At 40.4% G+C, this 26,345-nt stretch overlaps 1 long non-coding RNA gene across 1 annotated transcript in view; it reads left to right on the top strand.

Moving 5' to 3' along the window:
- Nucleotides 1–407: 407 nt before the first annotated feature.
- Nucleotides 408–26,345, top strand: part of LOC132538121 (uncharacterized) — a 350,189-nt gene continuing 324,251 nt past the window's right edge. The window contains exon 1 of the long non-coding RNA XR_009549533.1: nt 408–765. This is a non-coding gene — a long non-coding RNA (uncharacterized LOC132538121). The remainder of the gene's footprint in view (nt 766–26,345) is intronic.

Genomic DNA, 26,345 nt, shown 5'->3' with positions numbered 1-26,345 from the left:
ACAAATCTCTGTGTACTCCAGCTTGTCTGCCTTCAGACCGGACCGGCAGCTGGAGATCTCGTGTGCCCAGTTTCGGCAGGGAGCCCGGGGGTCCGGGAGGTCCGGGATCGTTCCAGAATTTATAGCACGAGGGCAGGCAGGCCAGCCTTGTAGAAGGCGTGGGCCTAGGTGCCCAGGGGTGGCAGCCATGATAGGCCGCTGCGGCCCTGCCCCATGGCCCTGTCATGTCTGCTGTCCTGCTCGCAGTGGCCGAGCAGCATGGAGGGATCACACGTCCAGTGCCCTGCACCACGTGGTGGAGAGCCGGCTCCTGTGGGCTGGCCTGCATGCTGGCATTGGGCTCCTGTATGGTGGCATCAGGCTCTTGCATGTTGGCATCAGGCTCCAGCATGTTGGCATTGGGCTCCTGCGTGTTGGCATCAGGCTCCAGCATGCTGGCGTCAGGCTCCTGTGTGCTGGCGTCAGCCTCCCGCGGGCTGCAGGGCTGCAGGGCTGCAGGCGTGGTGCACGGGTTTGTCTGGGCACAGCCAGCTGGCTGGCTGTTCCACCAGGTGGAAAAGGCAGCTCTGCGCCTCGCCTCTTGCCTGCTGGCTCTTCCCGACTCCTCTGGCTGTTTTGAGTGCGCCCCAGTGAGTGGAAACCACAGAGTGGTCAAGAGATAAATGTTGCAGAAACAGCAAAACAGTCTCGTGAAGAAAGAGCAGAGGCCTTTGGAGATCTCTTCACAAGCAGAAGAGAAGGCCATAGTACATAGGTAGCCAAATTGTCTTCACTTATCTGAGAGATGCGCAGGTCAGCCCCACGTTGGGCGCCATTTGTTGTTAAAATTTGGAGGCTCCAGCTGGCCGGGCTAGCTTCACGGGCGGGTAACAGAGATGCGGAGACAACGGCTGGGCAGGGAAGCTGTATTTCTTTATTCAGGAACAACAATTCATAAACTAAACCAAACTAATCACCAAACAGAACTCTGTTGCCTCTTTCCCCCGTGGAGGCGCCAAGCACTCTCGAACTCTGCAACTCTGGAACTCTCTTGGGGTTCCCTTGGGCGGGGACAAGCGGGCCTGCGAAACTAGCAGGACTGAACCAATTTTCTTGGCGGGGGAGAGCTAGAACAACCCAATGTAAAGAATACAACACTAGATAACATGAACAGGCCCATCACAGCTAATAAAATTGAAAGCGTTATCCAAAACCTTCTCAAGAATAAAAGTCCTGGACCAGATGGTTTTACAAATGAATTCTACAAAAGCTTCAAGAAAGAACTAATAACTCTACTTTTAAAAGTCTTCCAGAATTTGAAGACACTGAAATACTCCCTTCCAACTTCTATGAAGCCAACATCACTTTGATACCAAAAGCAGACAGGGACACAACCAAAAAAGACAACTACAGATCATTATCTCTGATGAACAGAGATGTTAAAATACTGAACAAAATTCTAGCCAACTGGATACAGCAGTATATCAACAAGATTGTTCATCATGAACAAGTAGGGTTTATCCCAGGGATGCAAGATTGGTTTAATATACATAAATAATCACCATGATCCACCACATCAACAAAAGCAAAACCAAAAATCACATGGTCATATCAATAGATGCAGAGACAGAAGCCTTTGACAAAATTTAACATCACTTTATGATCAAAATACTACAAATAATGGGAATAGATGTAAAATTCCTGAAGAGAGCGGACTCTATGTATAGCAAACCTACAGCCAACATTATACTCAATGGTGAAAAACTGGAAGCATTTCCATTCAGATCAGGTACTAGACAGGGCTGCCCACTATCAGCATTATTATTCAATATAATGTTGGAAGTTCTTGCCATAGCAATCAGGCAGGAGCAAGAAATTAAAGGCATACACATTGAAGAGAAGAACTCAAACTCTCCCTATTGCAGATGACATGATAGTATACATAGAAAAATCTAAGGAATCGAGCAAGAAGTTTTTGGAAATTATCAGGCAATACAGTAAGGTGTCAGAATATAAAATTAACATTCAAACATCAGTGGCATTCCTCTATGCAAACACTACATTGGAAGGACATGAAATCCAGAAATCAACTCTTTTTACTATAGCAACAAAAACAATAAAATATCTAGGAATGGGGAGTCAGGCGGTAGCGCAGCGGGTTAAGCACATATGGAACAAAGCACAAGGACCGGCATAAGGATCTGGGTTCGAGCCCCCAGCTCCCTTCCTGCAGTGGGGTTGCTTCACAAATGGTGAAGCACATCTGCAGGTGTCTATCTTTCTCTCCCCCTCTCTGCCTTCTCCTCCTCTCTCCATTTCTCTCTGTCCTATCCAACAATGATGACGTCAAATAACTACAACAATGAAACAACAAAGGCAACGAAAGGGAATAAATAAATATTTTAAAAAATATCTAGGAATAAACCTAACCAAAGAAGTGAAAGACTTGTATACTGGAAATTATGAGTCACTACTCAAGCCCATTGAAAAAGATACAAAGAAGTGGAAAGATATTCCATGTTCATGGGTTGGAAAATTAACATCATAAAAATGAATTTATTACCCAGAGCCATATACAGATTTAATGCTATCCCCATCAAGATCCCAACCACATTTTTTAGGAGTATAGAACAAATATTACAAATGTTTATCTGGAACCAGAAAGGACCTAGAATTGCCAAAACAATCTTGGGAAGAAAAAAACAGAACTGGAGGCATCACACTCCCAGATCTCAAGTTATATTATAGGGCCATTGTAATCAAAACTACTTGGTACTGGAACATGAATAGACACACTGACCAGTGGAATAGAATTGAGAGCCCAGATGTGAGCCCCCACACCTATGGACATCTAATCTTTGACAAAGGTGCCCAGACTATTAAATGGGGAAGGCAGAGACTCTTCAACAAATGGTGTTGGGAATAATGGGTTGAAACATGCAGAAGAATGAAACTGAACCACTATATTTCACCAAATACAAAAGTCAATTCCAAGTGGATCAAGGACTTGGATGTTAGACCAGTAACTATCAGATACTTAGAGGAAAATATTGGCAGAACTCTTTTCCACATAAATTTTAAAGACATCTTCAATGAAATGAATCCTTTTACAAAGAAGACTAAGGCAAGTATAAACCTATGGGACTACATCAAATTAAAAAGCTTCTTCACAGCAAAAGAAACCACTACCCAAACCAAGAGACCCCTCACAGAATGGGAGAAGATCTTTACATGCTATACATCAGACAAGAGTTTAATCACCAACATATCTAAAGAGCTTGCCAAACTCAACCACAAGAAAACAAACAGCCCCATACAAAATGGGGAGAGGACATGGACAGAATGTTCACCACAGAAGAGATCCAAAAGGCTATCAAACATATGAAAAAATGCTCCAAGTCTTTGTTGATTGTTAGAGAAATGCAAATAATGACAACAATAAGATACCACTTTCACTCCTGTGAGAATGTCACACATCCAATATTTCCTTTTTATAAATTAAAAAAAAAAGAATGTCATACATCAGAACAGGTAACAGCAACAAATGCTGGAGAGCGTGTGGGTCAAAGGAACCCTCTTGCACTGCTGGTGGCCATGTTAATTTGTCCAGCTTCTGTGTAGAACGGTCTGGATAACTCTCAGCAGGCTAGAAATGGACCTACCTATGATCCTGCAATTCTTCTGCAGTTATATCCTAAGGAACCCAACATATCCATCTAAAAAGATGGGTGTACACATATGTTCTTGGCAGCATAATTTGTAATAGCTAGAACCTGGAAGCAACCCAGGTGTCCAACAACAGATGAGTGACTGAGCAAGTTGTGGTCTATATACACAATGGAATACTACTACTCAGCTATAAAGAATGGTGACTTCATCGTTTTCAGCTGATCTCGATGGACCTTGAAAAATTCATGTTAAGTGAAATAAGTCAGAAACAGAAGCATAAATGTGGGTTGATCTCACTCTCAGGCAGAAGTTGAAAAACAAGATCAGCAGAGAAGTAGAACCTGAACTGGAATTGGCGTATTGCACCAACGTAAAAGTCTCTGGGTTGGATGGGGGGGTTGAGTGGAGAATACAGGTCCTAAAAGGATGACAGAGGACATAGTGGAGGATGTATTATTATATGGAAAACTGGGGAATGTTATGCATGTACAAACTATTGTATTTACTGTTTAATGTAAAACATTAATTCCCTAATAAAGAAACTGATAAAATAAAAAATCCCAGAAATAAGCCCAGACACATATATTCATCTAATATATGACAAATGAGCCAAAGCCATTCAATGGGGAAAAGAGATATTCTTCAGCAAATAGTGTTGCAACAACTGGATAACCCCATGTAGAAAAATAAAACTAGATCCTCATTTAACACCATGCACCAAAATCAGATCAAAATGAATCAAATATCTGGATATTAGACCAGAATCTCTAAAATATATAGAAGAACGTATCAGCAAACATTGCAGGATCTTATTATCAAAGATGTAATTAGACACCTAGGCCCACAGGCTTGAAAACAAGAGTAAATAAATGAGACTATATCTAACTAAAAAGCTCCTACACATTGAAAGTAAACTACACAAGGATAACCAGGCAACCCAGTAATTGGGAAAAGACATCAGACAAGGCTTACTATCAAATATCTATAAAGAGTGTTAGAGCTCAGCAGATTGGGGTGAGGGGCAGAGGGAGACAATAAAAAAAATGGGTCAAAGAACTGAACAGGCAGTTTTCTAAAAAAGAGATACACATGGCCTCCAGACATATGAAGAAATGTTCCAGTTCACATATTATCAGAGAAATGTAATTCAAAACTACACTGAGATTCCACCTCACACCTATGAGAATGGTCTACATCAGTAAAACAAGCAATGATGGGTGTTGGTGAGGTTGTGGAGGAAGGGGGACTTTGATTACATTGTTGATGGGGATGCAAACTAGTTCAGCCCCTCTGGAAGACTGTCTGGAGAGTTCTTAAACAAATGAAAAAGGAACTACCTTGTAATCCTCAAGTATTTATTCAAAGGACACTTAAATACTCACCCAAAGGGACATAGGCATGCCTACATTCATAGCTGCATTATCTATTATAGCCAAAGACTGGAAGTAGCCTCAATGTCCATTAACTAATTAAAGAAATTATGGAATATATATTCCATGGGATACTACTTGGCGGTTAAAAAATAATAATAATAAAAAGTGAAATTGTGTCCTCCGAGACAAAGTAGATGTGGCTGGAGCTGATTATACTTAGTGAAATAGGAGATGAAAGACAACTACCAGGTGGTTTCACTCAAGTGAATGTAGAGAACTGAAACACATGACCCTGAGGGTGGGATGGGGAACAGATATAAATTGTCTCAAAGGCTTTGTGGAAACTATCGTGGTTACCATTGGGAGGGCACAAAACTTTAATAGTTCATTTGGTGTGGAACTATACCTTGTGACTCTGTATTCTTATAACCTACTATTACCACACACATAAATAGATAATTACATAAAATGGAAAAAGAAAAATAATTTCTCTGCAACAAAATAGCTTACCTGGTAGTATGCCTGTGTTGGAAGCTGCTGCTGTGATGTCTTTTCTTTCTCTCTGTCTCTATTTGAAATAGTTGACTCAGAGCAGTAAAACTCCAGCAACCCTCCCTCTATCTCTACCCCACCCTTTAGAAACAAATTCTGTATCTGGTGTTACTTCAGTAACTTACTAGGGAACAAAAGTTCTAGAAAGGCCCTATGTCTGAACAAAGTTGATTCTGAGTAGAAAAACCCAGCAAGAAAGTTCTAGAAGCTGTTAGAACAAGTCATATATATATAACTATTTACTAATGAAAGAGAGAACCAGAGCATCACTCCAGCAATGCAATGCTGGAAAATGTCTTGGGAATCTCATGCATGCAAGTCTGACACTCTACCCACTGTACACCTCTTTCATATGTTCATTCCACTCTCCCTAGATTTCTTTCTTCCCTCATTCCTTTTTCCTTTGTTTTCTCCCTCTCTCTCCCCCATCTCATTTCCATCCCTCCCTGCTTTCTCCCCATACCTAGCACACAAAGCTAAAATCCCCAGAAGCAAGTTAGCATTGAGTTCCAGAAGGCGATTCTGTCCTGCCTAAGTTCACAGTCAGCGGGGCAAATGACCTACATGAAACAATTGTTGGGAGGGTGATGGATGGCACTGCAGTTGCCACTTGGAGAACTGCAGGAAAAGGAGGGGAGCCATTGCCTGGCAGCCTGAGGGAGGAGATGGCTGGGAGAAAGAGCCAGTCAGGAAGGGCTTGTGAAAGGGGTGGGGAAGGCACTGCCTGTGAATGCTGTCTGCAAAACGTGTCTGCAGACATGGTGCCTTTGTGAGCATTACTGCAGAGGTCATGTGCATGCAGAGAGTCTGTGAATGCATGACCTGCTGATTTCTGAGCCTGGGTCTGTCTGTATGAAAATGCTGACTGAGAGAAACCGGGACTACACCATTGAAAGGATTTTTACAGTCAGAGTGCTTACTTGTGTGGTGGTATGTGTGACTGACTGCCAAAAGCACTGTTCCAGGGATTCTAGTTCTGAAAGTTTCGTGCAAGCCTGGTGGATTCAGCAAAGACACAACAGTCAGGAGAAAATACGGAGCAAAATGAGAATGGAGATAAAGCAAACAGCTACTGCCACAAGAAACAGATTCCAAAAAGGAAGTGGGGAGTGGGAATGAGAAAACAGCAGATAAAGAGTAGCAAGCACTTCATTTTAGTAAGAGAAAGAATTTGAAAGGAGAGAAAGAAAACATTTCAGAAATAGGCACTATGCACCATTAGTTCTTCTGGGTGAAGTAGTCCCGAGTTTTTCCTCTCTTATTTTTTTCTAGACATGGCTTATCTTAACATAGATAGTATATTTTCTCCGTGCCAGGGGAAGCAGTTATTCAGAAAGGACCAGGAACACTTCTTATATGAGAACAAGGTGGTTTTTGTGTTTTGTTGTTGTTTAGACTAGAGAGCTATTGGGCGCCCTGGGAAGGCATGCAGTGTTGGCCAGACAGTAATTGAACAGGATTAGAGAAAGAGAGAGAGAGAGAGTGAGAGAGAGAGAGTTGTTTAAATATGCAAAGTGCATGGCATTTCAAAAGCAGGAGCTTTGAAATATACTGCCTCCACAAGCCACAGCTGGTTACTGTTATTGCTGATCTTTAACATATAGTAATTTAATGGGGACCTCCAATATCTGGAATGGAATGATTGACTTAGCCCCTCGAGCCTACAGGAAGGACCACAGAGCAGCATAACTTTGAACTTGAATTGAGCTGTGGGCAAGGGGCTTGGGTATGGGAGTATCCCAGTTTTTGTTTTGTTACCCAAATACTAATAACCCGTTTTTTGGACGCTTTCAAAGCATCCAGCGTCTTTCTCAGTTCTTCGCTTATTTCGGCTTTTTTTTTTTTTCTAACCTAAGTGGTTGGAAATTATGTCAATATATTTTTGTGCTATTCATCAATCTGTCTTTTGTTTCATTCAGCCATTTTATTTATTTATTTATTTATTTATTTATTTATTTATTTATTTAATGTCCCTCTCCTTTGATACTTTTTCCCTGCCCTCCTGATTCCCTGGATTCCATGAAAACCCTCTCACTATTTGCTGCTTACTCTCGCCTTTGTGGAAATCACTCTTTCGGCTGGCCTTTCTCGAAGGCTTTCCCCACCCCCAAGCCCTCGCCCCCTGGCGTCTTTGTCTCCAGGCGAGGGGGTCTGGCGGTGAGATGGAGGTGGGGAAAGGAGGTCTGGGGACTGTGGGGCGGGGAAAGGGGAGGAGGAAGAGGTGGTGCTTCAGCTGTTTCCACGATCAGCCCACTCCAGGTCTAGCTAAGCTTCTCTCTGCACACGCCTCCTGACCAGCCTTTGCAGGTCTCGCCCTCAAAGGATTTTTCCGCCTCCCCACCTTAAATTCCACCTCTCTTGCTCCACCCCGTTTCTCTAGTGACATCACTCGCTATTGGCCATGACTTGACTGCCCAGACACTGACCTACTTTAGCGCTATTAGCCACACAGCCCTAGTTTCTCCGCAAAACCAGGATGTTTCTATTAAACTCCATCTCCTCTTCCTCCGCCTCCTCCTCCCCCTTCTCCTCTCCTCCCCCCTCGTTCTCCCCTCCCCCTCCCCCCTCCTTTCCTTCCCCTCCCACTACCCCTCCTCCCTCCCCTATCTCTCCCCCATCCCATCCCCTTACCTCCCTCTCCCCCTCCTTTTTCTTTGACCCAGCATATTAGTGGGACCCTTTCAAAGCCACCACCTCAATAAATAAATAAACAAACAAATAAATAACACCGCTCCAATCTCTAAAAGAATTGTCAGTTTTATACTTAGTTACTAAGATGTGATGCACTGTATGACAATAAAAAGTTTCTATGACTTCAGTGATTCATACATCTAGTAGGTTTGCATTCTGTGAAGAAAGCATTATTATTTTTTTTAATTTATGAGGAATTAATATTTTACATTCAACAGTAAATACAATAGTTTGTAAATGCATAACATTTCCCAGTTTTCCATATAATAATACATCCTCCACTATGTCCTCTGTGATCCTTTTAGGACCAGTATTCTCCACCCAACTCCACCATCCAACCCAGAGACTTTTACTTTGGTACAATACGCCAGTTCCAGTTCAGGTTCTACTTCTCTTCTGATCTTGTTTTTCAACTTCTGCCTGAGAGTGGGATCATCCCATATCCATGCTTCTGTTTCTTACTTAATTCACTTAACATGAATTTTTCAAGGTCCATCCAGATCAGCTGAAAAAGGTGAAGTCACCATTCTTTCTAGCTAAGTAGTATTTCATTGTGTACATAGACCACAACTTGCTCAGTCACTCATCTATTGTTGGACACCTGGGTTGCTTCCAGGTTCTGACTACTACAAATTGTACTACTAAGAACATATGTGTACACAGATCTTTTTGGATGGGTGTGTTGGGTTCCTTAAGATATATCCCCAGGGGAGTCGGGCTGTAGCGCAGCGGGTTAAGCGCAGGTGGCGCAAAGCACAAGGATCCGCATAAGGAACCCTGTTAGAACCCCGGCTCCCCACATGCAGGGGAGTCGCTTCACAGGCGGTGAAGCAGGTCTGCAGGTGTCTATCTTTCTCTCCTCCTCTCTGTCTTCCCCTCCTCTCTCCATTTCTCTCTGTCCTATCCAACAACGACAACAACAATAATAACTACAACAATAAAACAACAAGGGCAACAAAAGGGAATAAATAAATTAAATTAAATTAAATTAAATAAAAAAAAAGATATATCCCCAGGAGAATTGCAGGGTCATAGATAGGGTAGGTCCATTTCTAACCTTCTGAGAGTTCTCTGGACTGTTCTCCACAGAGGTTGGACCAATTGACATTGCCACCAGCAGTACAGGAGGGTTCCTTTGACCCCACACGCTCTCCAGCATTTATTGCTGTTACCTTTTCTGATGTATGACATTATCACAGGAGTGAAGTGGTATCTCATTGTTGTCTTTATTTGCATTTCTCTGACAATCAAAGACTTGGAGCATTTTCTCATGTGTTTCTCAGCCTTTTGGATCTCTTTTGTGGTGAACATTCGGCCCATATCCTTTCCCCATTTTTGGATGGGGTTTTCTTGTGGTTGAGTTTGGCAAGTTCTTTAGATATTTTGGTTATTAAACTCTTGTCTGATATATGGCATGTAAAGATCTTCTCCTGTTCTCTGAGGGGTCTCTTGGTTTGGGTAGTGGATTCTTTAGCTGTGCAGAAGCTTTTTAATTTGATGTAGTCCAATAGTTTCATGCTTGCCTTAGTCTTCTTTGTGACAGGATTCATTTCATTGAAGATGTGTTTAAAATTTATGCAGAAAAGAGTTCTGCCAATATTTTCCTCTAAGTATCTGATAGTTACTGGTCTAACATCCAAGTCCTTGATCCACTTGGAATTGACTTTTGTATTTGGTGAAATCCAGTGGTTCAGTTTCATTCTTCTTCTTTTTTTTTTAAATTTATTTCTTTATTGGGGAATTAATGTTTTACATTCAATAGTAAATACAATAGTTTGTACATGCATAACATTCCCCAGTTTCCCATTTAACAATACAACCCCCACTATGTCATTAATCATCCTTCATGGACCTGTATTCTACCCACCCACCCACCCCAGAGTCTTTTACTTGGGGGCAATACGCCAATTCCATTTCAGGTTCTACTTGTGTTTTCTTCTCTGATCTTGTTTTTCAACTTCTGCCTGAGAGTGAGATCATCCCATTATCATCCTTCATCTGACTTATTTCACTCAACATGATTTTTTCAAGGTCCATCCAGGATCGGCTGAAAATGGTGAAGTCACCTTTTTTTACAGCTGAGTAGTATTCCATTGTGTATATATACCACAACTTGCTCAGCCACTCATCTGTTGTTGGACACCTGGGTTGTTTCCAGGTTTTGGCTATTACAAATTGTGCTGCCAAAAACATATGTGTACACAGATCTTTTTGGATGGATGTGTTGAGTTCCTTAGGATATATCCCCAGGAGAGGAATTGCAGGATCATAGGGTAGGTGCATTTCTAGCCTTCTGAGAGTTCTCCAGACTGTTCTCCACAGAGGATGGACCAATTTGCATTCCCACCAGCAGTGTAGGAGGGTTCCTTTGACCCCACACCCTCTCCAGCATTTGCTGCTGTTACCTTTTCTGATGTATGACATTCTCACAGGAGTGAAGTGATATCTCATTGTCGTCTTTATTTGCATTTCTCTGACAATCAGAGACTTGGAGCATTTTTTCATGTGTTTCTCAGCCTTTTGGATCTCTTCTGTGGTGAATATTCTGTCCATGTCCTCCCCCCATTTTTGGATGGGGTTATTTGTTTTCTTGTTGTTGAGTCTGGCAAGCTCTTTATATATGTTGGTAATTAAACTCTTATCTGATGTATGACATGTAAAGATATTCTCCCATTCTGTGAGGGGTCTCTTGGTTTGGGTAGTGGTTTCTTTTGCTGTGGAGAAGCTTTTTAATTTGATGTAGTCCCATAGGTTTATACTTGCCTTAGTCTTCTTTGTAACAGGATTCATTTCATTGAAGATGTCTTTAAAATTTATGCGGAAAAGAGTTCTGCCAATATTTTCCTCTAAGTATTTGATAGTTTGTGGTCTAACATCCAAATCCTTGATCCACTTGGAATTTACTTTTGTATTCGGTACAAAAGTAAAGTGAAGTACAGTGATTCAGTTTCATTCTTCTGCATGTTTCAACCCATTGTTTCCAACACCATTTGTTGAAGAGACTCTGCTTTCCCCATTGAATAGTCTGGGCCCCTTTGTCAAAGATTAGATGTCCATAGGTGTGTGGCCTCATTTCTGGGCTCTCAATTCTATTCCACTGGTCAGTGTGTCTATTCATGTTCCAGTACCAAGCAGTTTTGATGACAATGGCCCTATAATACAGGTTGAGATCTGGGAGTGTGATGCCTCCAGTTCTATTCTTTCTCCTCAAGATTGTTTTGGCAATTCTAGGTCTTTTCTGGTTCCAGATAAACATTTGTAGCATTTTTTCTATTTTCAAAAAAAAAAAATGTGCTTGGGATCTTGATGGGGATAGCATTAAATTTGTAGATGGCTCTGGGTAATATATTCATTTTGATGATGTTAATTCTTCCAACCCATGAATATGGAATATCTTTCCACTTCTTTGTGTCTTTTTCAATTTCTTTGAGTAGTGACTCATAATTTTCAGTATACAAATCTTTCACTTCTTTGGTTAGATTTACTCCTAGATATTTTATTGTTTTTGTTGCTATAGTAAAAGGAATTGATTTCTGGATTTCAATTTCTTCTAACTTAGTGTTTGCATAGAGGAACGCCACTGACTTTTGAATGTTAATTTTGTAGCCTGACACCTTACTGTCTTGCCTGATGATTTCCAAAAGCTTCTTGCTGGATTCCTTCGGTTTTTCCATGTATACTATCATGTCATCTGCTAATAGGGAGAGTTTGACTTCTTCTCTTCCAATCTGTATCCCTTGAATTCCTTGCTCCTGCCTGATTGCTATGGCAAGAACTTCCAACACTATGTTGAATAGTAATGGTGATAGTGGGCAGCCCTATCTAGTACCTGATCTGAATGGAAATGCTTCCAGTTTTTCACCGTTGAGTATGATGCTGGCTGTAGGTTTGCTATATATAGACTCCACTATCTTGAGGAATTTTCCATCTATTCCCATTTTTTGTAGTGTTTTGATCATAAAGGGATGTTGCATTTTGTCAAAGGCTTTCTCTGCATCTATTGATATGACCATGTGGTTTTTGGTCTTGCTTTTGTTGATGTGGTGGATCACATTGATTGATTTACATATATTAAACCAACATTGCATGCCTGGGATAAACCCCACTTGGTCATGATGAACAATTTGTTTGATATACTGCTGTATCCGGGTGGCTAGAATTTTGTTCAATATTTTCGCATCTATGTTCATAAGAGATATTGGTCTGTAGTTTTCTTTTTTGGTTGTGTCCCTGTCTCCTTTTGGTATCAGGGTGATGTTGGCTTCATAGAAGCTGGCAGGGAGTATTCCAGTGTCTTCAATCTTCTGGAAGACTTTTAAAAGTAGAGGTATTAGTTCTTCTTTGAAGGTTTTGTAGAATTCATTTGTAAAACCATCTGGTCCAGGACTTTTATTTTTGGGGAGATTTTTGATAACTGTTTCAATTTCATTGGCTGTGATGGGCCTGTTCATGTTATCCACTTCCTCTTTACTTAGTTTTGGAAGTTGGTAGGTATCTAGGAAATCGTCCTTTTCTTCCCGGTTCTCTAGCTTGGTGGCATATAGTTGTTCATAGAAGCCTCGCATGATATGTGGAATTTCTGTGGTGTCTGTTGTGATATCTCCTCTTTCATTTACTATCCGATTTATTTGGGTCTTCTCCCTTTTTTGTTTTGTGAGTCTGGCTACAGATTTGTTGATTTTGTTTACTCTTTCAAAGAACCAACATTTACTTTCGTTGATCTTTTGTATGGTTTTTCTATACTCAATGTTATTTATTTCTGCCCTAACTTTAGTGATTTCTGTCCTTCTGGTTGCTTTAGGGTTCCTTTGTTGTTCTTCTTCTAGGTCTTTAAGGTGTGCAATCAGGCTGTTTATTTGTGCTTTTTCTTGTTTCCTAATGTGTGCTTGTATAGCTATGAACTTCCCTCTTAGGACTGCTTTAGCTGTGTCCCAAATATTTTGATAGCTTGTGTCTTCATTTTCTTTGAACTCTCGAAACATTTTGATTTCTTCCTTGATTTCCTCTTTGACCCAGAAGTTGTTAAGAAGTGTACTGTTGAGCTTCCACATTTTGGGACTGTTACTAATCTTTATTGATTGTTAAGTGTTAGTTTAATTCTACTGTGGTCCGAGAAGATGCTTGGGATGATTTCAACGCTCTTGAATTGGCTGATGCTGTCTTTGTGGCCTAACATATGGTCTATCCTTGAGAATGACCAATGTGGATTTGAGTAAAATGTGTATTCCAGTTTCTTGGGATGAATGATTCTAAAAATGTCCAATAGTTCTAGTTTATCTATCTCTTCATTTAGTTCCCTTATGTCTTTATTGATTTTCTGCCTGGATGATCTGTCAAGCTGAGAGATTGGGTTGTTGAAGTCCCCTACTATGATTTTGTTACTGTTAATATATTGCTGTAGCTCTTTCAGTAGAAGTTTGATGTATTTAGATGGCTTCTCATTGGGTGCATAGATATTAATAATTGTTAAGTCCTCTTGATTGACTGATCCTCTGAGCATTAAGCAGTGTCCATTCCTACCTTTTTAAATCTTATCTATTTTAAAGTCTATCATGTCAGATATGAGAATAGCTGTTCCTGCCCTTTTTTGTGGGCCATTGGCTTGTATGATAGTTTTCCATCCTTTCACTTTAAGTCTGTGTTTATCTTGTTGAGTTAGGTGGGTTTCCTGTAGACAGCATATTGTTGGGTTGTGTTTTCTGATTCATCTTCCTACTCTGTGTCTTTTAATAGGTGAATTCAGGCCATTGACATTTATTGATATCAAAGATTGAAGATATTTTAACGCCATTCTTGTAGAGTTTTAGAGTGTTTTGATATATGTCCTATTTGTGGTGGTCTGGTTGCTTATAGGAGACCTTTCAGAAGTTCTTTCAGGGCAGGCTTTGTGATAGTTGATTCCTTCAACTGTTGCTTGTCTGACAAGGTTTTGATGCTTCCATCTAGTCTGAATGACAGTCTAGCAGGATGTAGTATTCTTGGCTGAAAGCCTTTCTCATTGAGCACTCGATAGATATCTTGCCATTCTCTTCTAGCCTGTAGTGTTTGTATGGAGAAGTCTGCTGCTAATCTCATGGGTTTTCCTTTGTAGGTGCCTCTTTGTTTTTCTCTTGCAGCCTTCAGGATCCTTTCTTTATCCTTATTCCTTTCCATTCTAAGTATGATATGTCTTGGTGTCTTTAGGTCTGGGTTAATTCTGTTTGGGACCCTCTGGGCTTCTTGAATTTTTATATCTTTGATGTTGTCTAGACTAAGGAAGTTTTCAGCTACTATGGCCTGGAAAATGCTTTCTTCCTCTCCTTCTCTTTCTTCCTCTGGTATGCCAATAATGCGTATATTGTTTCTTTTGAAGTCATCCCATAGGACTCTGTTGTTGTTTTCAGCATCTCTTAATCTCTTTTTGAGATCTCTTACTTCTTTTTTAGTTGTCTCTAATTCATCCTCAATCTTGCTAATTCTGTCTTCAGCCTCATTGATTCTATTCTCTCTGCCCTCTACTGTTTTCTGGAGTTCATCTATTTTGTTGCCCTGCTCTGATACTGTTTTAGCTTGTTCAGCTAGTTGCCTTCTTAGCTCAGCGATTTCAGCTTTCAGCTCTCTAATAACCATGAGATAATTAGTATTTTCTTCCATATTCTCATTTGTTGTTCTTGCATTTCTGATTACAGTTTTTTCAACTTCTTTACTCACTCCTGTTATTATTTCCTTAGCTAATGTTTGGATGTTGAACTTGTTATTTTGTGCTTCACCCTCTGGAGGACTTTTAGCTGGACTCTTGTCCTGGTTTGATTCTCCAATATTTTTCCTGTTTATTATGTTATGAGTTCCCTTTATCAGTACTTTTCAAATTATTGATCACTATTGCCTGGATTGACTTGTGTCTAAGTAAATTAATTAAAGGGTTCACAGTGATGGAAGTTAACAGTTATTTCAATCCCTGAGTTGGAGCTCAGTGGTTTAAAAGCCTCTTTCTTTTTTTTTTTTCCTTCCCTGTAGGCTATGGGAGCCTGAGGGCTTTTAAACTATCAATAGGCTCCTTAGCTTAATCACTGACTCCTGACCAAGAGATAAAGCAGGGTGTGGCAGAGATAATCCAGTGGTTATGCAAAGAGACTTTCACAGCCTCTCAGCTATGCCACCGAGGTATAGGTCTTCTGAGTTTTCTGGTTAGATCTCTGTCCCTTGGTGTCCCTTCCTGTCGCTGCTCCAGATTCTGAGGGTAGTAGCAATGGAGACTCAGAGTTGCACTTGGTGAGTCCCTGGGGAGTTCTCTCCTCCCTTAAGCTGTCCCCTTGTTGGTGGAGCAGACTGGAGGTGGTGTCTCAACTGATAAACTGCTGAACTGTTAGCAGTCACTTAATCTCTCCTTTGGCCCCTTCTCCTCTCTGTCACCAGCCACACGTGTTTGTACTCACCGGTGAGTTACTGGGTTCCTGTGGTCATTCTAGTCCTGTCTTGTTTCGGTCCCGGGTGGTCTCCTTTGGTATTCCTAGTTGATCCGGGAGAGGAGAGGAGAGGAGAGAAAATGATCTGCTGCTCATAGCTCCGCCTCTGGAAGTCGAATGCAGTTTCATTCTTCTGCATGCTTCAATCCATTTTTTTCCAACACCATTTGTTGAAGAGACTCTGCCTTCCCCATTTAATAGTCTGGGCACCTTTTTCAAAGATTAGTTGTCCATAGGTGTGGGGGCTTACTTCTGGGCCCTCTATTTCTATTCCACTGGTCAGTGTGTCTATTCATGTTCTAGTACCAAGCAGTTTTGATGACAATGGCCCTCTAATACAACTTGAGATCTGGGAGTGGATTCCTCCAGTTCTGTTTTTTTTTCTCAAGATTGTTTTGGCAATTTTACGTCTTTTCTGGTTTCATATAAACATTTGTAGCATTTTTTCTATAGTCCTAAAAATGTGGTTGGGATCTTGATGGGGACAGCATTAAATTTGTATGTGGCTCTGGGTAGTATATTCATTTTTATGATGTTAATTCTTCCAACCCATGAATATGGAATATCTTTCTACTTCTTTGTATCTTTTTCAATTTTCTTGAGTAGTGACTCGTAATTTTCAGTATACAAGTCTTTCACTTCTTTGGTTAGGTTTATTCCTAAATATTTTATTGTTTTTGTTGCTATAGTAAAATGAATTGATTTCTGGATTTCAACTTCTTCCCACTTAGTGTTTGCATAGAGGAATGCCACTGACTTTTGAATGTTAATTTTGTAGCCTGACACCTTACTGTATTGACTGATGATTTCCAAAAGTTTCTTGCTTGATTCCTTAGATTTTCTTTTAATGTATACTATCATGTCATCTGCAAATAGGGAGAGTTTGACTTCTTCTTTTGCAATCTGTATCCCTTTAATTCCTTGCTCCTGCCTGATTGTTATGGCAAGAACTTCCAACACTATGCTTAATAGTAATTGTGATAGTCGGCAGCCCTGTCTAGTACCTGATCTGAGTGGAAACCCTTCCAGTTTTTCACCAAAGAGAGCATTCTTGAAGAGAACACATGGATAATTTTTGTTGTGTCCTTGGATAATGAACTCTTTAATTCTTTGTGACAAAGTTAGTACCATCATAAAAACAAATAAAAACATAAAATATTTATATCTCAATATGACAGCAAAATAGGAGCCCAGCAGTGGTGTACTCAGTATAGTGCACATGTTACAATACACAAGGATCTGGGTTCAAACCTCTTGTACCCACCTGCAGGGGGAAAACTTTCTAAGTACTGAAGCAGTGTTGCAGGTATCTCTCTTTATCTTTACCACCCACTTCCATCTCCAAAAATGTAAATAAAATTCTTTCTCCCTCTTTCTGTCTTTTCTCTCTTCTGCTTCTGGAGATAGCAAAAACACTATGCAAAGACTTTCAAGTCTGAGAAATCCCAGCATTGAGTACTCTGGTTAAGGAAATAAAAAAAGTTTTAATATAAAAAAATTGGGGGCCAGGTGGTGGTTCACCTGGTTAAAGTGTTCACATTACAGTGTGCAAGGACCTGGGTTCAAGCCCCTGTTCTCCACCTGCAGGGCTTCAGGTGTCTCTCTGTCTCTCTCCCTCTCTATCTCCCTTCTCCTCTCAATTACTCTCTATCTCTATCCAGTAATAAATAAATAAATATTTTTTAAAATTAAAACTTACTGGGTAAAGTATGAACGAGAGCTCTGCAGGTGGGGTAGTTGTTAAAAGGTTGGGCTTACAAGTATGTGGTCCCAAGTTAAACATCTGGTATCTCATGCACCAGAGTGATTCTCTAGTTCTCTCACTCTCTCTCTCTCTCTTACACACACAAGTAAATAGATATATATTCTTTTTCTTTTCTTTTCTTTTTCTTTAGAGATGTAAGAGTAGCTGCAGGCAAAGTCAATTTTTTACAGTCTTTGTTGGAACAATGTGAGGTGACTAAGAGCACATACTTTTTTACTGGTCATCTCCATCAAGAACAACATCATAAACCCTATTGTGGGCCTCACTGGACCTTGCCCTCAATGTATAACAATAATGGTAGAAATTGCCCCACTCTCCAAAGGAAGGCTGGGTCAACATACACTGCTACTCGAGAAACACCAGTCCTGAAATGAGTGCAGCCTAGAATGTTCCTAACTATGACCATGGAATGTGAGCCCAGACCGACAAGGATGCAGAGGTTACACAGGCTCCTGTGCTAAATATGAATACATATGGACCCTAGGTCACATTGATGGGGTTGACAGTTAATGGTATTTATGTACTTTTCCCATATTTGGGTGCTACTTTTTGCCCTGACCTAGCTTTTCAGTCCTATTCCCAACTCTCTGACACCATCTTCCCAGACAATACTTTTAGCCCAGTTGTATGTTAGCTGTCAGGCTCAGGCAAAAATTAGTAAAGTCATGGGCCCCTTGGAATATACCTAAAATAGACTTTCTAGCTTCTTAAGACCCCAAATATAGAGACCACAAATCTCATCTGCTATTTTCTTACCTTTAGGTTCCTGATTATTAAACAATTTGTTCTGCTTTATATTTTAATGCTTTTCAGCAATCCAAGTTACAAATGCTACCATGATGCCAACCTGACTTGCCTGGGCAGACAACCTCACCAGTGTGTCCTGGAACCCTACCTTCTGCACCCCATAAAGATCTTTGGTCCATACTTCCAGAAGGATAAAGAATGGGGAACTTTCCACTGGAGGGGATGGGATGCAGAAATCCGATGGTGGGAATTGTGTGGAATTGTATCTCTCTTATCCCACAATCTTGTGGATTATTATTGAATCACAAATTTAAGAAAGCATGTACTTTAACATATATGTATACATATATGTATACATATATATATATATATATATATATATATATGTATACATATATATATATATATATATATATATATATATATATAAAATTTGTTTTATTTTAATGAGATAGACCAGAGCACTGCTCAGTTCTGCTTTATGGTGGTATGGGGGGGTTGAACCTATGACTTTGGATCCTTAGGAATGAAAGTCTTTTTGTATAATCATTATGCTATCTCCCTCACCCAAAGAGTGTGTGCTTTCTGCTTAGAATCAGTTGTGGTTTGGCCATTTCTTGGCTGTGTGAGTTTAGACAAGTTAATCCATGCCTTACTGTGTTAATTTGTAAAAAGCAGAGCATCTAACCCCTAGAATATCAGGGACTCAACTGTTTTAATGTATGTAAAAAGTCTGAGAACAGTCTGTCTTTTTTTTTAAGATTTTATTTATTTATTTATTTATTTATTTATTTATTTATGAGAAAGATAGGAGAAAAGAGAGAAAGAACCAGACATCACTCTGGTATATGTGCTACTGGGAATTGAACTCAGGACCTCGTGCTAGGAAGGTCAATGTTTATCCACTGTGCCACCTCCCAGACCACTGTCTTTTTTTTTTTTAAATAAGTAAGTAATAATTTAAGAAAATTTTTTGCCAGAGCACTGTCCAGGTAAGTAATGATGATGATGATGATGGTGGTGACTGAACGTGTGACCTCAGAGTCTTAGGTATGAGAGTCTTTTGCACAACCATCATGCCTCCCCACCACCTTAATTTACTCATTTGCTAATCTTTCAGATAGAGATAGAGAAATAGAGATACAGAGAGTGAAAGAGCCCACAGCACCAAAAATTCCTTCAGTGCATTGGGACTGGACTCAAACCTAGGTTGCACACAACGCAAAGCAGCGCGCTACAAAGCAGTCTTTTTTTTTCCTGAGCTGTACTAGGAACAAGGCACAAAGGCAGCCACCATCAACACTCCCATTCTTCAGAGGCTGGAAAGTCAAAACAAGTGTGAAATAAGATTGATAAAAGGAAAAGTAAAGAGAAATTTAGGAAAAGTAAAGATAAATTTAGTAATGGCATGTACATCTCCATGGGAGAGATTTAGAAAAAACAAAAACAAAACAAAACTAAGCAACTCACAGGGCTTTCAAACATTATCTTAAAAACCTTTAGCTAAGACAAGTATTGAAGGAGAAAGGGAAAGAACTATTAAGACAATTACTAAAGAAAAGTCAGGTAGCCTAGGAGGTGGTTCAGTGCCTAGAGCTTTGAGGACACAAGTTTGATACATGGCACTGCATGTTCTAGAGGATGCCCTGGTTGTCTCTCTTTCTCTCATTAGTAATTTTTTTTCTCAGATTATATTTATGAAAGTCAGGAGGGCAGGGATAGGGACCAGAACATCATTCTGGTACACGAGATGCTGTGGACCAAACTTGGGACCTTATGCTTGAGAGTCCAACATTTTATCCACTGTGCCACTTCCTGGGCCATCTTTCCGTCTTTATTTATTTATTTTTAATAAAGTTTTTTTTACCTTTAGGCAGATTTAAATTTAAATTGTATCTCCAAGAAAAGATATCTAGGGGGTTAAGTTTTCCTTGGTACTAATTACTACCAGAAAGTTCTTCCTGCATACAGATTTTTTTTTTTATAAGAGCAATGCTCAGCTCTGGTTTATGGTGGTGCTGAGGACTGAACCTGGGACCCCATAGCCTCAGACTCAAGTCTTTTTAATCACCATTAGGCTCTCTTCACAATATACATATTGAAAAAGACCACAGCACCAAAGCTTCCTTTAGTGTGGTGGGGGCCAGGTTCAAACCTGGGCTTCTTCTTCTAGCGTTTGCCCTTCTTCCGTAGCCAGTCAACAGCGTCAGGTTGAGCCTGATGTCTGCTTGTTGCTGGCTTTGAAAGTGACTGGGATCCATGTGGATTCAGTCAGCTAGGAAGGATCGTCAGTTTCCCCAATAAATGGGTACTCACGGGATGCACCACGAGAAGGTCGATCCAATGCATCCCAAACCTGGGCTGAGCATTGGCAAAGCAGAGCACTGTCCAAGTAAGCTGTTTTGCTAGATTTGTTTTGTTTTTAGACTGACTTATTTAATGAGAGAGAAGAGAGAAGCAAGTTGACAGACACCAGATCACTGATTTATTATATGCTATGCCAGGGCTCAAACCTAGGTCCCCAGGTGGGCAGATCCTACACTGAGTCAACTCCCTGGCCACTATAGATTACCTGTGCAGCTTTCTCTCTCTCTCTCTTTCTCTCTCTCTCTCATTAGTGACTTAATATCAATTTATAAAATTGTAAGATAATATGGATATAATTCCATATAGTTCCCACAACCAAAGTTCCGTATCCTATCCTCTCCATTGTAAACTGCAATAGTTCTCCCAAGGCCATTGATATGGGCTGATCCTATATCTATCTGTATCTACATCTATATATACATCTATATATTTTCCCCATATTTTCAACAGTCCTGCCTTCACTTCCTTTCTAAGTCACCCCTACGCCTAGTACTACTTCCAAGAGTCCTTTCCTTTTTTCCTTTTCTCTCTCCGGTAAGAGAAACTATGCCTGGCTTCCTCTGGTGTTTTCCAAATTTGCTTCCCTTTCATTGATGATAAAAAAAATAAGATTGCTGGTGACAAATGCTTCTGGTCTTGGTGGGATGGGGTAGAGTACTCTGGATTACTTCCCCTATCATTTACCCCTCTGGGAGTATAGACCAAAATTCTTTTTGGGGTGCAGAAGGTAGGAGCTCTAGCTTTTGTAATTGCTTCTCCACTGGACATAGGCATTGTTAGGATGATCCATACCTCCAGCCTGTTTTTATCTTGCCCAAGTGGGTAGTACTCTGGAGTGCTGAGGCTCCAGGGAATATTGGTTGACGTCATCTGCCCAAGGTCTCTCTTTCTTTCTTTCTTTCTTTCTCTCTCTTTCTTTCTTTCTTTTTAATATTTATTTATTTCCTTTTGTTGTCCTTGTTGTTTCTTTTTATTGTTGTAGTTATTATTGTTGACTTCCTTGTTAGATAGGACAGAGAGAAATAGAAAGAGGAGGGGAAGACAGAAAGGGGGAGAGAAAGACAGACACCTGCAGACCTGCTTCACAGCCTGTGAAGCGAGTCCCCTTCAGGTGGGAAGCTGGGGGCTTGAACAGGTATCCTTCCACTGGTCCTTGAGCTTTGCGCCACCTGCGCTTAACTCGCTGCGTTACTGCCTGACTGGCAAGGTCTTTCTTTTTAATGTTCTTTGGGATTTAACATCCTTTTGTTAGGATAAAGCCCAAATTGAAAGGCATTGAGAAAGAGGAGAAAAATCCAGGAACTAGTTCGGAACTTCAGATGGAGTTCATAAAAGAAAAGTTGAGGTTGGGTAATGGTGTACGTGGTAGAGCAGACGTGTTACCATGCACAAGGACCCAGGCTTAAGATTCCTGTCCCCACTTGCAGGGTGAGTTTTGAGAGTGGTGAAACAGTGCTTAAGGTATCTCTCTTTTTCGCCTTCTTTATCTTCCCCTTCCATCTTAATTTCCCTCTGTCTCTATCCCAAAATAAATCTAATATAAATAAATAAAACTATTTTTGGCTGGGGAGATAGCATAATGATTATGCAAAATACTTTCATGCTGGAGATTCTGGGTTCCAGGTACAATCCCCAGCACCATAATATTACAGTGAGCCAGAGCTGAGTAGTGCTCTGATAAATAAAATAAAATAAAATAAAATAAAATAAAATAAAATAACAACAGAAGACCAGTAAGTAACTCATTTGGAAAATGTGCAGCTTTGCCTTGTGTACAACCCAGGTCAAGCCTGGCCTTTACCTCATTGAAAGAAACTTCGGTTTGGTGTCTCTTTCCCTGCCTCTGCCTCATCTGTTTCTATCAAAGAATAAAAATAACAATAGAGACAAAAAAACTAACCTAGCTCAAAGACCAAAGTGAGTTTCAAGAACCAAGAAAGCAAAAATAATCACAAATCAAATGAAGAGGGCTGGGAATGGGGTTAGGCATTAGTGCACCCAATTAAGAGCACACATTACCATATTCAAGAACCTTGGTTCAAGCTCCTGTTCTTCACCTGCATCAGGGACGCTTCATGAGTGGTCAGGCAGGGCTGCAAGTGTCTTTTTCTCTCCCTCTCTGTCCCTTCCCCCACCCCTCTCAATTTCTCTGTCTTATAAAAAAAAAAAAAAAAGACACAACACCCAAGACTAGGAAGATATTACAATGGTTCTGTTAAAAGCCTTTCATACCTGAGACTCTAAAGTCCTAGATTCAAATCCCTCTCTTCTTCACCCACCCAACCAAAAGTTATAACTGAGCAATGTTCTCTGGTAAAAATTAATTAATTAAAAACCAAATGAAGGAATAAGGGAGGGGCCAGATGGTAATTCACTCAGAGCACAGCTGTTACCAGGAGTGTGGACCTGGGTTCAAACCACCAATCCAATTTGCATGGCAGAAGCTTCAGAAGAGATGGGACGGTGCTGCAGGTATCTTTCTCTTTCTGTATTTCACTCTCTGTGGTCACCAGGAATGGTGGAGTCACTCAGACAGAGTCCCAGTGATAAACCTGGTGACAAAAGGAAAAGAGAAGAGAAAAGGAAGGGAAAAAGTGCAAAGAGAAGAGAGAAAGGAAGAAAGAAAAAAAGGAAGGAAGGGAGAAGGAAAGAAAGAAAGAGAGAGAGAGAGAAAGGAAGGAAGGAAGGAAGGAAAGAAGGAAGGAAGGAAGGAAGGAAGGAAGGAAGGAAGGAAGGAAGGAAAGAAGGAAGGAAGGAAGGAAGGAAGGAAGGAAAGAAGGAAGGAAGGAAGGAAGGAGAAGAAGGAAGGAAGGAAGGAAGGAAGGAAGGAAGGAAGGAAGGAAGGAAGGAAGGAAGGAAGGAGTATAAGTTTGGACAAAGGTTGGTGAGAAGCTTACCTGGGAAGACATCTAGTCTGCCATGTGTGTGATCCAGGTTCAAGTCTACAACCTCCTACAACCAGTGCTGTGTGCACTGGTGTTTCTCTTTGATTCTATCTGAATAGGCCAAGAGAAGCCATAGCAAAACAAATAAACAAGCAATAATTAGACAGACTATATAGATACTGCCCTAATTTTGCACTTTGTCTTTGGACTATTTTTCTCATAGCAAAGTGAGGCCTGGGGCTGGTGAAACAGCTCACTTGGATAATATGTTCTTTTGCCTTGTGCACAACCCAAGTCTGAGCTGGGTTCCCACTACACTGAAGTATCTTTCACTTTTTCTATCAAAAAAAGATGATGAAGAAGAAGAAGGAGGGGGAGGAGGAGGAAAGAAAAGAAGATAGAAGGAAAAAAGAAAATAAAAAAGAAAGTGAGGTCTGTTCCTGGATTTGAGTTCTCAGTCTGCTTTTTTCTCTTCTTCTCCTTATCTGGGTACTCTCAGCTCTGGCTATTGGTAGTGTCAGGGACTGAATCTGAGAACTCTCTGTGCCAATCCCTTGCAGTAGTCCCTGGACTCAGCTTGCTGTTTTAATAAACTTAGCTAAAATATAAATGTATGTGTTTTCAGTTAACTCTGGAAAGTGCCACCAAAGGTTTAGTCATCACCTCAACTTTCTCTTCTGTCAGAACAAATAACAATATTGGTCCAACTTTGCAAAATTGCTTAAGGTTCAAATCAGTTTATATATATTGAATGTTTTAAATAAAGACCACTATATATATATATATATATATATATATATATATATATATATATATATATTTTTTTTTTAGTCTAATCTTAAGACATGTTAGTTTTACGTGTCTAAAAATCATTTGGTGGGAGTCGGGCGGTAGCGCAGCGGGTTAAGTGCATGTGGCACCAAGCACAAGGACCGGCTAAGGATCCCTGCTCGAGCCCCTGGCTCCCCACCTACAGGGAAGTCACTTCAGTGCAGTGAAGCAGGTCTGCAGGTATCTTTCTCTCCCCCTCTCTGTCTTCCCCTCCTCTCTCCATTTCTCTCTGTCCTATCCAAAAACAACTACACCAATAACAATAACTACAACAATAAAACAAGGGCAACAAAAAGGGAATAAATAAATATAAAAAAAATCTTTAAGAAAAAAATCATTTGGTATGCTTATTTTAAAATATATTCATTAAAAATTTTTTTTTTTAGATTTTACTTATTGGATAGAGACAGAGAGAAATTGAGAAGGGAGGGTAAGATAGAGAGGTAGCAAAGCAGAGAGAGACCTGCAGTCCTCCTTCACCACTCGTGAAGCTTTCCCCTGCAGGTGTGGACAAAGGGCTTGAAACCTGGGTAGTTTGTGCACATTGTAGTTTGTGCTTACCTAGGTGTGCCACTGCCTGGCCCTAAAATATAATTAATTTTTATTACATAGAAATAAAGAATAGAGAAATATAGAAATAGAGAAAGATAACAGAGATCTCAGAGCACTGCTCAGCTCTAGCTGGGGATTGAACCTGGAGTCTCAGAGCCTTAGACATGAAAGTCTCTTTTTGTATAAACCATGATGCTGTCTTCTTAGCTCTTTGGTATACTTACTAAAAATTCAAACTTACAGCTGATTCCATAATATAATCTTGGAAATAATAATGCTTGCGTGTGTACACACACACACACACACACTGATACTTAAAGTCAAATGTGAGGGTCAAGTAAGCTGCATTTTAAACAAGTGCTCCAGATTATTCGCATGTAGTAGAGTAGAATGAAATATTACTAGAAGCCAGAAACAATTCAGGGGTGGGGGGGTCCTATACCAGGTTCTTTCCAAGTCTTTTCCTTTTTTCTTCCCGTTTACACCTTCCTTCTCAGATTCAGCCAGAGTACTGCTCTTTCTTCATTTCCCACCCCATCTCCTTTGTGTCTGGTGCAGGCATTTTCTTCGCATAGTTAAGAGGGGCGCTCAGTTTAATAGTTTAATGTGCCGCAGTGGAGTGGAGGGAAAGGAGGAGGGATGTGGGTGGAGAAAGCCTAGATCAGTGTTTAGCTATTCTGTGAAGACTGTTGTTGTCAGGCTGGTTCTAGCCGGTTGGCTCTGGGAGACAAGGCAGTTGGGGAGAGCTAGATTTACTGCAGCTGCTGCTACTGTTCCTTATTTGTTTGTCTGGGTTCTGATACAAGACACCACTACCTTTTCTCCAGTCCCAAGAATTTTACAGTAACCACTTAAGATATGCCACAAAAAACAGTATATTAGGCACTGATAACCCCCCCCCCCCCCCCCCCCCGCTTCAGATCTGTTTACAATTCAGTTCTTTTCACTCCTTTTGGATATTTACATTTGTTCAAATTCCAGCTTGTTGCCTTTGTCTTTAAGCCCAAGAGGAAAAAGATTTGCTCTGGATGATGTTTGTGGGGGTTCTTAAAGGATTTGCTTGCCATGCAATCTAAAAGCAATATTTGATTATTGCTCCTGGGTGAGTTATGTTTGTTTGGCTGATGTAGACATAAACATGTACAAGTATTGATAGTATCAGAGGCATGCAGTTGGTTAAACCAGGGCAACTCTGAGAGATTTTTGTTTCCACCAAACTCTGCCCCCTCCCTGCTCCATAACCTTATTTTTCTATTGTCTACCAAGAACTTTGTAGCTTCTCATTGGTAATCTACTTTACATCTCCAGACTCTGCTCAGCTCTGGGTTACAGTAGTCCTGGGAGATTAAACCTGGGATGTCTCAGACATGAAAGTTATTTTATATAAGCACTATGATATCACCCCAGTCCTATCATATTCTAACCATGTATTCTAATTGAAATGTCTAGATAACATGTACATTTCAAAAAGATCATATATAGTTAGCTC

Source organism: Erinaceus europaeus, chromosome 4, assembly GCF_950295315.1.
Source record: "Erinaceus europaeus chromosome 4, mEriEur2.1, whole genome shotgun sequence".
NCBI classification, from domain to species: Eukaryota; Metazoa; Chordata; class Mammalia; order Eulipotyphla; family Erinaceidae; genus Erinaceus; species Erinaceus europaeus.
The sequence above is the reverse complement of the archived record's forward strand: the minus strand, read 5'-3'. Positions and strand labels throughout refer to the sequence as shown.